This window comes from Mustela nigripes, chromosome 13 (genome assembly GCF_022355385.1).
Source record: "Mustela nigripes isolate SB6536 chromosome 13, MUSNIG.SB6536, whole genome shotgun sequence".
NCBI classification, from domain to species: domain Eukaryota; kingdom Metazoa; phylum Chordata; class Mammalia; order Carnivora; family Mustelidae; genus Mustela; species Mustela nigripes.
Window position 1 is genome coordinate 110,853,786 of NC_081569.1, and position 11,155 is coordinate 110,864,940.

At 50.0% G+C, this 11,155-nt stretch overlaps 1 pseudogene; it reads right to left on the reverse strand.

Annotated features, from left to right (window-relative positions):
• Window positions 1-7,204: 7,204 nt before the first annotated feature.
• LOC131999444 (large ribosomal subunit protein eL6-like) lies at window positions 7,205-10,566 on the reverse strand (annotated as a pseudogene).
• Window positions 10,567-11,155: the final 589 nt, after the last annotated feature.

Here is an 11,155-nt window from a genome sequence, read left to right on the forward strand (position 1 = left end):
GGTTCCTGGGGACAGCGGGGCCTGGTGGCCTGACTGGTCACTTGAGTGCGGACTTGCCTTTCCCCAGACAGACCTTACCGCTGGATGACTGCCAGGAACCGGGCAATCGATACACCCTTATTTACTGAGCACCTAGTATGCTCCAGTTTTATGTCAAGCCCTGAGGCTGGAGTCGGGGTGGGGGGCGGGAGACAAGCAGTCACAGACACACCTCCCTCCGTGTAGCTGGGGACAAGGACAAAAGAAATAAAGAGAAAAAAAAATTGCTCCATTTGTCTATCCAGTGGCATTTATTCAGAGCTGCCCTGTGGAATGTATAGTTTAGTGGGGGAGAGAGACAGCAATCAAATAACATCCCAAATAGGTGGGCACAAACCATGGTCAATGTTATGAAAGCAAAGTACGGAGGTTGGTAGAGCCCAAGTGGGGACCCGATGCTTCTGGGGTTACAGGACTTCTGGATGAACTGCTGTGAGCTCGAATCCTGGACATGGGAAAGCAAGGTGCCTCTAGGAAGTGTTTAGAAAGAATGAACAAGAATTAACAAGCTGTTAGGTGTAGTGGGGAGGAAATTATTAACGCTGACTTCTAACTTTCTAACTAGAAGCGCTGGAAATCAGGCGCTCTTGTGACACAGGGCACTTGGGATGGGGAGTGATTTTTGCAGGGGAAGCAGCACAGGACAGGACAGGATGACTGGAGATGTTGGGCAAGGTGAGCCAGCAAGGTAGCAGGACCCAGGGGTTTGGGGCTGTGAGAGGCAGAGGCTTGGGGTGGGGAGGCTACAGGCAAGTGAAGACAGGTGTGGGGGTGCAAGTCTCAAGCTGGAGAGCTGCCCTAGCTAGGGCTGCAGAAGGGTGGCAGGATGCCCCCTTACACTGCCCTGAGGTGGGGTCATTGTGCAGCCGGACCCAGAAACTCGCTCCAGGTCAGTTCAGTGAAGTGTGTGTGTGCGTATATGAGGTGTGCGGTGTATATATGTGTGTGTGGTATGTGTGTGCATATGTGGTGTTATATCCCAGGGCAGGAAAGAGCTGGACCACCGGGGAGGGGACCTTGGAAGTCATTCTGGGGACACATGATCTCTCATCTCTGCCTTTCTCCGTGTACCTGTTCCATGTTCCTGGCTCTGTCTGCTAACTGTTGGGTACTGGCGTGACGATTCCTTGCTTCTTCATGACCATACTGTGGCTTTTTAGTTCAAGAATCCAATATTATCGGGGCGCCTGGGTGGCTCAGTGGGTTAAGCCGCTGCCTTCGGCTCGGGTCATGATCCCAGGGTCCTGGGATGGAGTCCCACATCGGGCTCTCTGCTCTGTGAAGAGCCTGCTTCCTCCTCTCTCCCTGCCTGCCTCTCTTGCCTACTTGTGATCTCTGTCTGTATAAATAAATAAAAAATCTTTAAAAAAAATCCAATATTATCCATCTAATCATTCAGTCATGATAAAACTTACTGAATATCTCCTGTGTGTCAGGCAGTATTTTAGGCACTGAGGTACAGCAGATATCAAAGCAAGGCCTCTTATTTCTAGTAGGGAAAACATAGTAAACAAATGATACAATATTTCATGTAGCAATACATGTAGCTGTGAAGAAAAATAAAGCCAAGCGAGAGTCTGGAACGTGCCTTTGGGAGGCGGGGTGTGGAGCGCCATTTTCCTAACTGCTGTCTGGAGGCCTGGCTCTGATCCAGTGACATTGGAACAGACTTGAGGAGAGAAGATAGTCATCTGTGCAGGTAGCTGGGTTGAGAGTGCTTCCAGCAGAGGGGAAAGATGGTTGAAGACCCTGAGAGGGGGCATTGCTTTGATCTTCAAAGAAAGGCCAGCCTACAAGTGTGGCTTGCATGGAGTGGGCAGGGGAGCACCTGGTGGAGACTGGCCTGCAGGGGAGGGCAGGGAGTAGAGGAGGGAGCTGTGTGACCCTCATGTAGCAGTGGGGCTAAGGATCAGGAGCAGGGGACAGACAGACTCTGGGCCTGAGCTCCAGCTAGCAGGCTCATCGGCATCCAGGTGAGATATCCTCGTGATGTGGGCCAGGGCAGAGCTGGGAAGCTGACGAGAGGAGGTCGCCGTCTGGATAGGTTAGAAGGCTGAAGAGTTGTCAGTGGATCTAACTGATCTTGTTTCTGGATCTTTCAGTTCAGCTTTTTGAGGGAGGCAATCTTACCTGCCCAGAGCAGCCTGTGCATGAACTGACCAGAGACGGAGAAGGAGAGGGTCCATCTCAAACCCGCAGCCCTCCCAGGGAGTGAGAGAGGAGAGACTCTGGTGTCCCAAAGGTTGGCCTGTTTCCTTCCCTCACGCCCGGCTCAGGAATGGTGTTCGCAACAGCCCGAGATGGCGACGGAGGTGTCCTCTTTCCAGCCTTCAGTTTCACAACCCCGGGGCTCGGCGAGGATGGGGAGCTTGCCCTCGCCCGCACAGGGGGTGCAAGGAAGAGCCTGGATCCCACCTTTCGGATTCTGGCCGCTTCTAAAGCCTGCGCTGGGGGAGGAAAACAGCCGAAAGAGGAGACAGGGACAGCGCGGGGACAAGGGCAGCGTCTCGGAGGCCCCGAAGGAGCGTCTGATGAAGGACCGCGCTGACCGTGCGCGCGCGGCAGGAAGCGGCGAGGGAGAGCGCTGAGCCGCGGCCCCCACGCTGGCCCGAGGCCCGGGCTGCTGACTCCCCTGCGCTGTCCCGGGAGCTGGGGAGCCCAGGCCCGGTCAGTGGCCGGCTGGGGGCTGTAGGCAGGGGGACGCGGGGCGGGGGGTGCGCGGCTAGGAGGACGCTGCCCCCTGCCGGCGGTGCCCGCGGGCACCTGCCCCCTCCTGGCCTCCCGCGTCCAGAGCTGGTCCCTTAAACTTGGGCGGGGCCCTGCGAAACTGCCCCCGCGAGGGCTTCTGTTTCCTGTTCCGTGTTCGGTGGGGATCGATTTCAGCGCTGCTGTTCCCTGTGTTCACTTTGGCCCAGGCTGACAAGGAGCCCCTTGTCTGGGGCCTGGCCATCTCGGTGGCAGAAGGTGAGGAAAAGAGAGCGGGAGAGAGGCTGGGAGGGAGGGGGAGGAAAAGAGGGAGGGAGGGGTGAGAGAGAGAGAGGAGAAAGAGAGGGAGGAGAGAGGCAGGGAGGGAGGAAGGAGAGAGGCTGGGAGGGAGGCAGTCAGGAACTCCCAGGAACACCACCTGCTCACCGTCCAGTGATGGGAGAGGAGAGCCCCCCAGGGAAGGGACATAAATATGGGGACAACAACCTAACCTCTCCCCAGCGCCCAGGAAGGCAATCTGCCTGGGCCGAGGGCAGCTCCCCAGGCTCTCATTCAGTTGTTTGCACCAGGAGGAGAACCAGCAGTGGCACCAGGCTGGCTCCGAACACCAGTCCCCAGGCCACCCTGGAAGTCTGTCTGGATCTCCACAGACCTGCGGCCTGGCCTGCTCCACACACTCCCAGGGCCCGGCTCCCCTCTGCTCTCCACATCCCTCATGCTCTCACCTCAGCCCTCCTCCTTCAGGATCTCCTGGCTCTTCTTCTTAACACTGGTTCTCACCCCCCCCCCCCCCCCTTAAAAACAGACAAACAAACAAAAAACCCAACACAGAAATCTGAGTAGAAATCATTTTTAGTTACAGATGTTGGTCAGGATCCCTAGCTAATCACGTTGCACTGGAGTGATGATTCTTCACTTTCAAGACTGCAGAGTGAGGAAAATGTTGCCTCCAGCTTGATTTCCAATAGGAAAAAAGAAAAAGTGAAAGCTGAAGCCATCTCAGTTCTCATAAACCCAGGGGATCCCCTGCACGGGGCGGGGGGCATCATCCCTCCCAGTGGAACCGAGGAGGAGCCCATAGGCTTTTGCTTACTGTATATCTGTTCATAAAGAAAAAAGGTGGGACGGACACAGCCTAACTAGGAATTCACATTTTCAGAGAATGACACTACAGATACCTATGTACCCATAGAAGTACATTTTATCCAGACCTGGAATGGAGGCTTGGGAAGGCCAATCCTACTTATAAGGGTAGCAGTGACCATGGGGACGAGGGGGAAGTGGGAAAACCTGTTAAGTCAGGGAGAAAGAACCAGTGAGGAGAACAGAGTGCCCATGATGAGCTTGAATTTTTGTCCAGGCTGCAGATGTTATGATTTGCAAGATACATTTTTTTAGTTGATTTTCTAATTTTGGCCTCACAGCAACCTTGAGAAGTAGAAAGAGCTGGTAGATTTATCTGTACTTTCCTACATAAGATCAACAAAGCTCAGGAAAGATTAAGTGATTGAGCTGAGGACACAGCCCATAAATGAGGGGCTAAATGTTTTGACTCTTTGCTACCTATTATTTTTATTACTACAAGAAGCCTCTGGAAGATGAACATAGGTTCTACAAATGGTATGCCCATGGTTCTGTTGGGGAATGAGCAAAGGCAGTAGAGAGCAGAGTTAACGAAGGTTAACTTTGACTGTGACTCACAATCTACTACCTCAGTTAAGTGTAGGTTCATTGGTCCAAGGCTGCAGCCCTGTTCTCACAGGTGGAGATGGTGACAAGATTTGTGATGATCAGGGGTCAGCTGGTGTTCTTGGGTTGCAAACAACAGAAATCAGGTTGGGTAAGTGAAGCAGAGGATTGTGTTGGAAAGATTTCAGGCAGGTGTCAGGGTCCACGGGAAGACTGAAGAACTGGGCAGGGATGGAGGTAGTGGCCTGGGCCACTGGGTGGCCCAGTGGGTGGGGATGAGGCAGTGGGTGGGGATGAGGTAGTACTGATAAGACAGGAACCAGTTGGGGGCAGCACTGGGTCAATGTGGTCAGAATGAAGGGTGGACTGTCTGGCTCACCTTCCCAGAGTCACTTGCCATCCTCTTGGCCCAGCCTACTTGACAGCGCCAGTGAAGTGACCTGCTGTCAGAAAAGGAAAACAGAATTTTCAGTCACTGAAAGGGGGGAAGCTCGGAAGACGATATCCACCCTTTCCGTGGACCCCTCCAGCCCCACGCCATGTTCCAGTAAAGGCGTTTTGCTAGCCCCAGTCCAGAATCTTCTGTGATGTGGACAGTGGGGGTAAGTGAGGAAGGTTGGCGGGGGTGATGAAGGGGTTCAATCAGTCAACGCAGGGAGTGAGTAGGGAGGAGAGAGGAGGAAGGTCTGCATGCCGTGTTTGGTGCTGGGGCTGAAGGAGATTTGGGTTTAGAGTCCTTCCCAGGTAGCGTCACATAGAGCAAAGACAAGGTTTTCCCGAGATGTGTTGTGGTGAGTTATGAATTGGGTCAGGGTTTTTTTTTGTTTGTTTGTTTGTTTTCTTGTCAAAGATTTTTATTTATTTATTTGAGAGAGAGAGAGTGTGTGTGTACAGGAGCAAGGATGAAGGGCAGAGAGAGAGGGAGAGAGAGAATCTCAAGCAGCCTCCAAGCTGAGTGCAGAGCCCGACACTGGGCTTGATCGCATGACACTGAGATCACGACCTGAGCCGAAATCAAGAATCTGATGCTTAACCGACTGAGCCACCCAGGGGCCTCTGAATTGAGTCAGTTTTAATGTACTTCACGAGTTACAAGCAAAGACTAGCAGTTCCCTTTTATTAATATGCGGGTCCTGGTTCATGTGACTTTGAGTGTGACTTTATGCACAGACTGGATTGGGCTCTGGATTTTATTAGGGTCACAGTGATATTTAGTGTTTGTCATCAAAATTCTTGGAAAGTGAGTGGCGTGCGGTTTGCGGGGCAGGAAGATGAATATGCCTGAATTGATCCAGGCCCTTCTTTTTGTCCTTTTTCTGGAATTACTCATTTTAATTTTCTGATGCGGAAAATTTTAAATCTGCTTAAAATTTCCTTAAGGATGCAAAATCTGTAATGGCTTTATTTTCTAGAAAGGGAGCATATTTTTGGTTAGGGCTTAGGTTGTACTCAGATGGGTCCTGCATTTCCATTATTATGGTTCCCTTATAAACAGCTTATTATTTTTATTATAAATAAGACCTTGTGTGCATAATTATATGTGTATATATATATATATATGTATACATATATACATATTATATATATATATATATAGGCACATGATCTAACTCAGTAAAGTTTAATTTGTTAGTCTGTCATGTTACTCGAATGCCAACAGTACTATCATCATAAGAACTAACTTCCAGAGTAAGTATTTCACGTGCATAGTAACCCTGTGAGGTAAATCTACCCTTATTCCCATTGTACAGATGAGAAGAGTAAGGTTACTCATTTGTCTATAGTCACACAGGTAATAGGAAAGAACATCCCCAACTGGCCCATTTGCACAGTTGCCTCACTGATTAGTTCAAGCTCCTACTGTGGTTCATTTACCACGATGCTCTAACATTCAGAACTCAATCTATTATACTAGCATCATTAAGAGAACTAAAAAAAAAAAAAAAAGCCATTGGTAGGTTAATGAATTAATTTTGGATTAATTAGGGTTTGCTAATTAACTAATTTTAAATCTTTCTGGGGTATTTACTATGTGCTAGGCCCTGTGGATGCAGTAGTGAGCTAGGATAAATGTCTTCCAGACATTTCAAAATCTTTGAAGATGTCTTCCAGAATCTTCAAGCCTGGTAGAAATGTCAGATGATAATCAAATAATCCCCAAAATTAAATATAATTATAAATTCTAATAGGGATACATTCTTTGCATCTTCACTACCCACTGAAGGACAGTAGTAGTGATAGATGGAGAAAGGACAGGAATGAAAGGGAAACAGTTAGATATCAGCCATCCACCAGTCTCACAGTTCTCGCGTCCTGTAGGTATCCGACCTTGTCAATTGCCACGGACAGAACGACAATCCGCAAGATGTAGTCCATGCTCTCAAGAGGAAGTCAAGGCAGAAAACCTGTGTACGTGAAGAACCAGAACCTTATGCCATAAAAACATGCGTTAAGATGACAGGATGATGGAGTTAGCGTCTGACAGCTGACATCTCTTGGCACACTTGGAAATACACCCCCTGGGATAACTCAATACCTCTGAAAACAGCCCTCTTAGGTGAGTACTATTCTTATCCTCAAGTGCATGGGAAAGGGATGGAGAGCAAAGGGGCAAGGACAGATTGCAGGTTTCTGCCTAGGGGCTGGGCGAAAGAGAGGGGGTGAGTTTGAAGGAATGGCTGGAAAGTGGCAGAAAGGGAGGGTCAAAATGTTATGGGTGTTCAGAGCGGGGACAGCATACTTCTGGCTGGAGGAATCAGGAGATTAGGTATTAGGTACTGGTATCTTGGATCAGTTATTTAATTAGGTTCTTTGTAAGAAATTTAGAACACCAATTTGTGAGGGTAAAGTCCATTTGTGAGAGAAAACACAGAGCGGAGGTAGCCCTGAAGCTGAGGAACAGCCTTGATTTTTGGCAGAATTTGTGAGTCCACAGCTTTCTGATCAACCTTGCACTGCTTTGTAATCTCGTATTTCTCTTTCTCGGTGTCGAAGATCTCACCCTCCTGGTGTCTGGGCTTACGCAACTTCTTCTTCTTGAAACATCAGTGAAGATGTTTGGGGATTTTCACGCTGCTGATATCAATTTTGGTAGAAGTGGCAATGACAAATTTTTGGTGTGTTCTACGCAGAGGAACTTGATTGAGGGACAGAGGTCCAGTCACAAGTAGCAAGCCATTGCTCAGCTGCTTCAGGAAAACTACCCTCTTGCCTCTGTGGTGCCCAGTGAGGATGATCAAAATGGTTCCAGGGGTGATGCTAGCTCACAGTTTTCTCACATGCTGACTGAAAGGTTTTTTTGCCGTGGCTCAACAGCTTTCGCGGCACGTCTTCAGTAAGATAATACCTAAGCATTTTGCAAAGTTTAGCCACTTGGGTACCACCGTTCTTGTCACCACCAACTGGTGACAGTGACGGTAGCAAGAACCTTCTCCTTCTTTTTCTTTTCAGCCCTGGATTTAGCTGCCGAATACTTCCTCTTGTACATGGCCTTCTGGAATACATAGCCAATCGGGAGTATCTGCCAATTCCTCTGACTAGGACAGGGTTCCGGCTGCAGTGGGGCTTCCCCTTCTTCGGGGTTTTAGCTGATACCTAAATCTCCTGATTTACATTAGGAGGATACATTAGGTATCCTGATACCATTCCTGGAGGAGTGGTATGTGATGTGGGCCTTAAGGATGGGGTGAATTCTGAGAGCAGAGACTGGGGCTGTTGGCACGGGTGGTGGCACACACCAAGGCAGGGCACACGGCGAATGTGCTGCACTGGGTATGGCTCTCCCTGGGAGCTGTGCAGAGCAGTGGCTCCTCTACCTGGCCATGCTTCAGTCTTGGAAAACTTTTTACAAACTTAGATTCCTCAGATCCACCCCAAGGCTCTCATTAAGTCAATTAGAGAACACCCATTTTTACAAAGCATCCTGCATGAACCGGATGCATAGGATGGTAGGGTGAGATGGGGCGTGGCCAGATTCTGCATGGCCTGGGGCTTGGGAGGTGGGAGTTGGCTTTATTTGGTGGGACAACGCTGAGAGAAGACATCACCGGAGCCAGGCTTCTTCCAGGTCAGTCTATTTCAGGATGTTGGGCTTTTCCTTGCCCAAAGCAAGGAGACTAATAGTGTCTAGTTAATTGCACCTGCCAGAAGTTCCACCCAGGATGGTGCAGTGAGAGTGGCCAGAGCATTCCAATGAGTCCCGGTGGCAGAGTCTGCAGGATGTGGACCCAGAAGGATGGGGAGGGAATGGAGAGCAGCTGGGCCGTGCACTGCACGGCCACTTCTGGACCGGGCGGCCAGGCACCACGGCGGTCTCCTGCGAAGTGTTTGCTCCACAAAGGAAGATGAAGGAGGATGGCTGGCCAGAGGCCTGAGCCTCTCATGACACAGGTGTCTGGCCTGAATCTTTCTCTCTTCATTATGTCTTCCCGGGAGAAGCTTCTAAGATAGAAGCCTCTTGGAAGCCCATGATACATTTCAAAAATCCTTCCGGCAGAAAGATGGGTTCTTATATAGAATCAGAATGGATGCAGGAACAAGGACATCAAGACTGAGGCCGAGGAAAGACCTACCGGTTGAGTAGATCGGTCGTGGCTCAGAGGCAGAACAGTTTCAGCCAAATAATAGCATCATTGATTGTAACGCTAATAGCTACTGGTAACAGCTACTGGTACTAAGTGTGGGACGACCACCATGTTAGAAGCTTCGTCTGGGTCATCTCATTTAGCCCTGAGGAATGTCAGTGGAGGCATTCTTAGCTCCAGTAGGCAGACAACGAAATCGAAGGCCGAGGTCCCCCAGCTCCTGAAAAGCAGAGCTGAGATGCTACTTGAGCCCTTGATGGGGCCGTGGGGCCTGTGGGCAGCATGGTGCTTGAGGGGGACCTGGATGGGGGGAGTCCCGGACCTGGAACCAGAACCTCCAGGGCCAAATCCCAGCTCTATCTCTCCCCAAAGCCTCAAACCCAAGGCCAGTTCTGGCCCTTGAAAAATGTCCCCAGTAGCCCCTGCTCTCCTGGCTTCACTGGGTGGCTGCGAGGCTTGAGCGAACAGAGAAGGAAGCAGAAACACCAGAGGTCCTGCTCTGCTTGCTGCCAATGCAGGGAGGACCCACTGGGCTGTCACTTACTCATTTAAAGGGCATAGTCTCAGGAGAGAGTGTAAGAGCCAGTTTCTCTCAACTCCACACAGAGCAACAAACCCGGAGGGCCCACTCTGGGCCTGGCAGACGGCTGGAAGGTTCCCGATGATTGATCCTCACACCAAGGGGCAGGGGAAAGACATGAAAGTGGAAGGCCAGCACTCCTACCCTGCCGCACAAGAAGCAGTGGGAATGAACGAGACATTGGAGACGTCCTTTTCCATGAACTTCAAATCCTGGGAGATGACTGGATCAATAGACTGTCATTTTGAAAGCAACTAAAGGACGGGAAGGTGATGATAATCAGCGGGGTGCATGGGTTTGTCAGATACAAATCTTATAACACTGAAACAATTGCTTTCCATCCCAAGATAACTGGCTTTGGCTGGGGGCCAACAAAAAGGTAGATTTAGGGGAATATTGAGGTTCAACGAAGAAATCACGCTCACTTGAGCTTTCTCTGAATCCTAACTCGGGGAAGCGGCAGCAAACACCCTAGTTCTTCTAAATGAGGGGAGTGGTGGGGGGAAAAAGAGGAATGAGAAACCGCAGTTCGCTCATCTTGAGACCGTGGCTGAGTTCGCTTCCTTTCCACCTAAGGTGAAATTCTTCCACTGAGGCAGGGTTGACCTGGGGCTGCCAAGTTGTAGAGGAAGAATGTTTATTGATTGCATTCATGCATTTTACAAGGAAAGAGATGCCCGGGATTGCTCTGAATCTGTTTTATGGTGTAACTGTTTCTTAGAGCAAAGTATTTTATTTTTAAGCATCAGCTGTGCAGAGCCTGGTGGTCCTCAGCTGCCTCGGGCAAGTATTTTGTTTTCCGAACTAGAAACCAAGAAAATTTAAGGCAGATGTGCAACCTTCCTCCTCTGTGAGCTCCCTCCCGCCCACCAGCCCAGCCCAGCCCTGATCCAGGGTGAGACCGTGAGGAACACTCTGGGTCTGTGGTGACGGCCCTCTGCCCCAGCCTACAGGTCCCAGCTGTAGCATGGCCTCGGGGCCGCTGCGGGGCTGTCTGGGGTTGATTGTTTAATCTGGTCCTGTCTGTCTGATATACGAGCAGGAGGATCTGTCAGATGGGGTTTATCTTGCCTCACCAATAAATGCAATAAAGCCTCTGCGTGTCATGGTTTGTAGCTCTCGAGGTTGATAAAACGTCGACAAGCCTGTAGGATCTGATCTGCCCATATGGTACTTACATGATTATTTATGGTTTAGGTGTGAGTCTCGTCACTCACTCCTCCAGCCAACATTTATTGAGCACCTACCATGTGCCAGGCACTGTGCTAGAAGCTGCTGATATAAAAATAATTGAAAGACAGGCCCAGCTAAGGTTTTTTTGTTTTTTTGTTTTTTTTTTTTTGATACCCCCTAGCTCTTAAAAGTCTGGAGAGAGTGGAAGGGAAGACTGACACAGACACACATGGTTGTGGTTCAGCGTGATGAACACAAGGATAGAGAGATGTCACAGGAGACAGGAAAGAACTTGTGAGGGTTTCTAGAAGAGGCTCTTTGGAAGAGGAAGGAGATTGCTTATCTGGGTCTTGGAGGGCGCAGTAAGTGCTTCCCAGACAGCCTA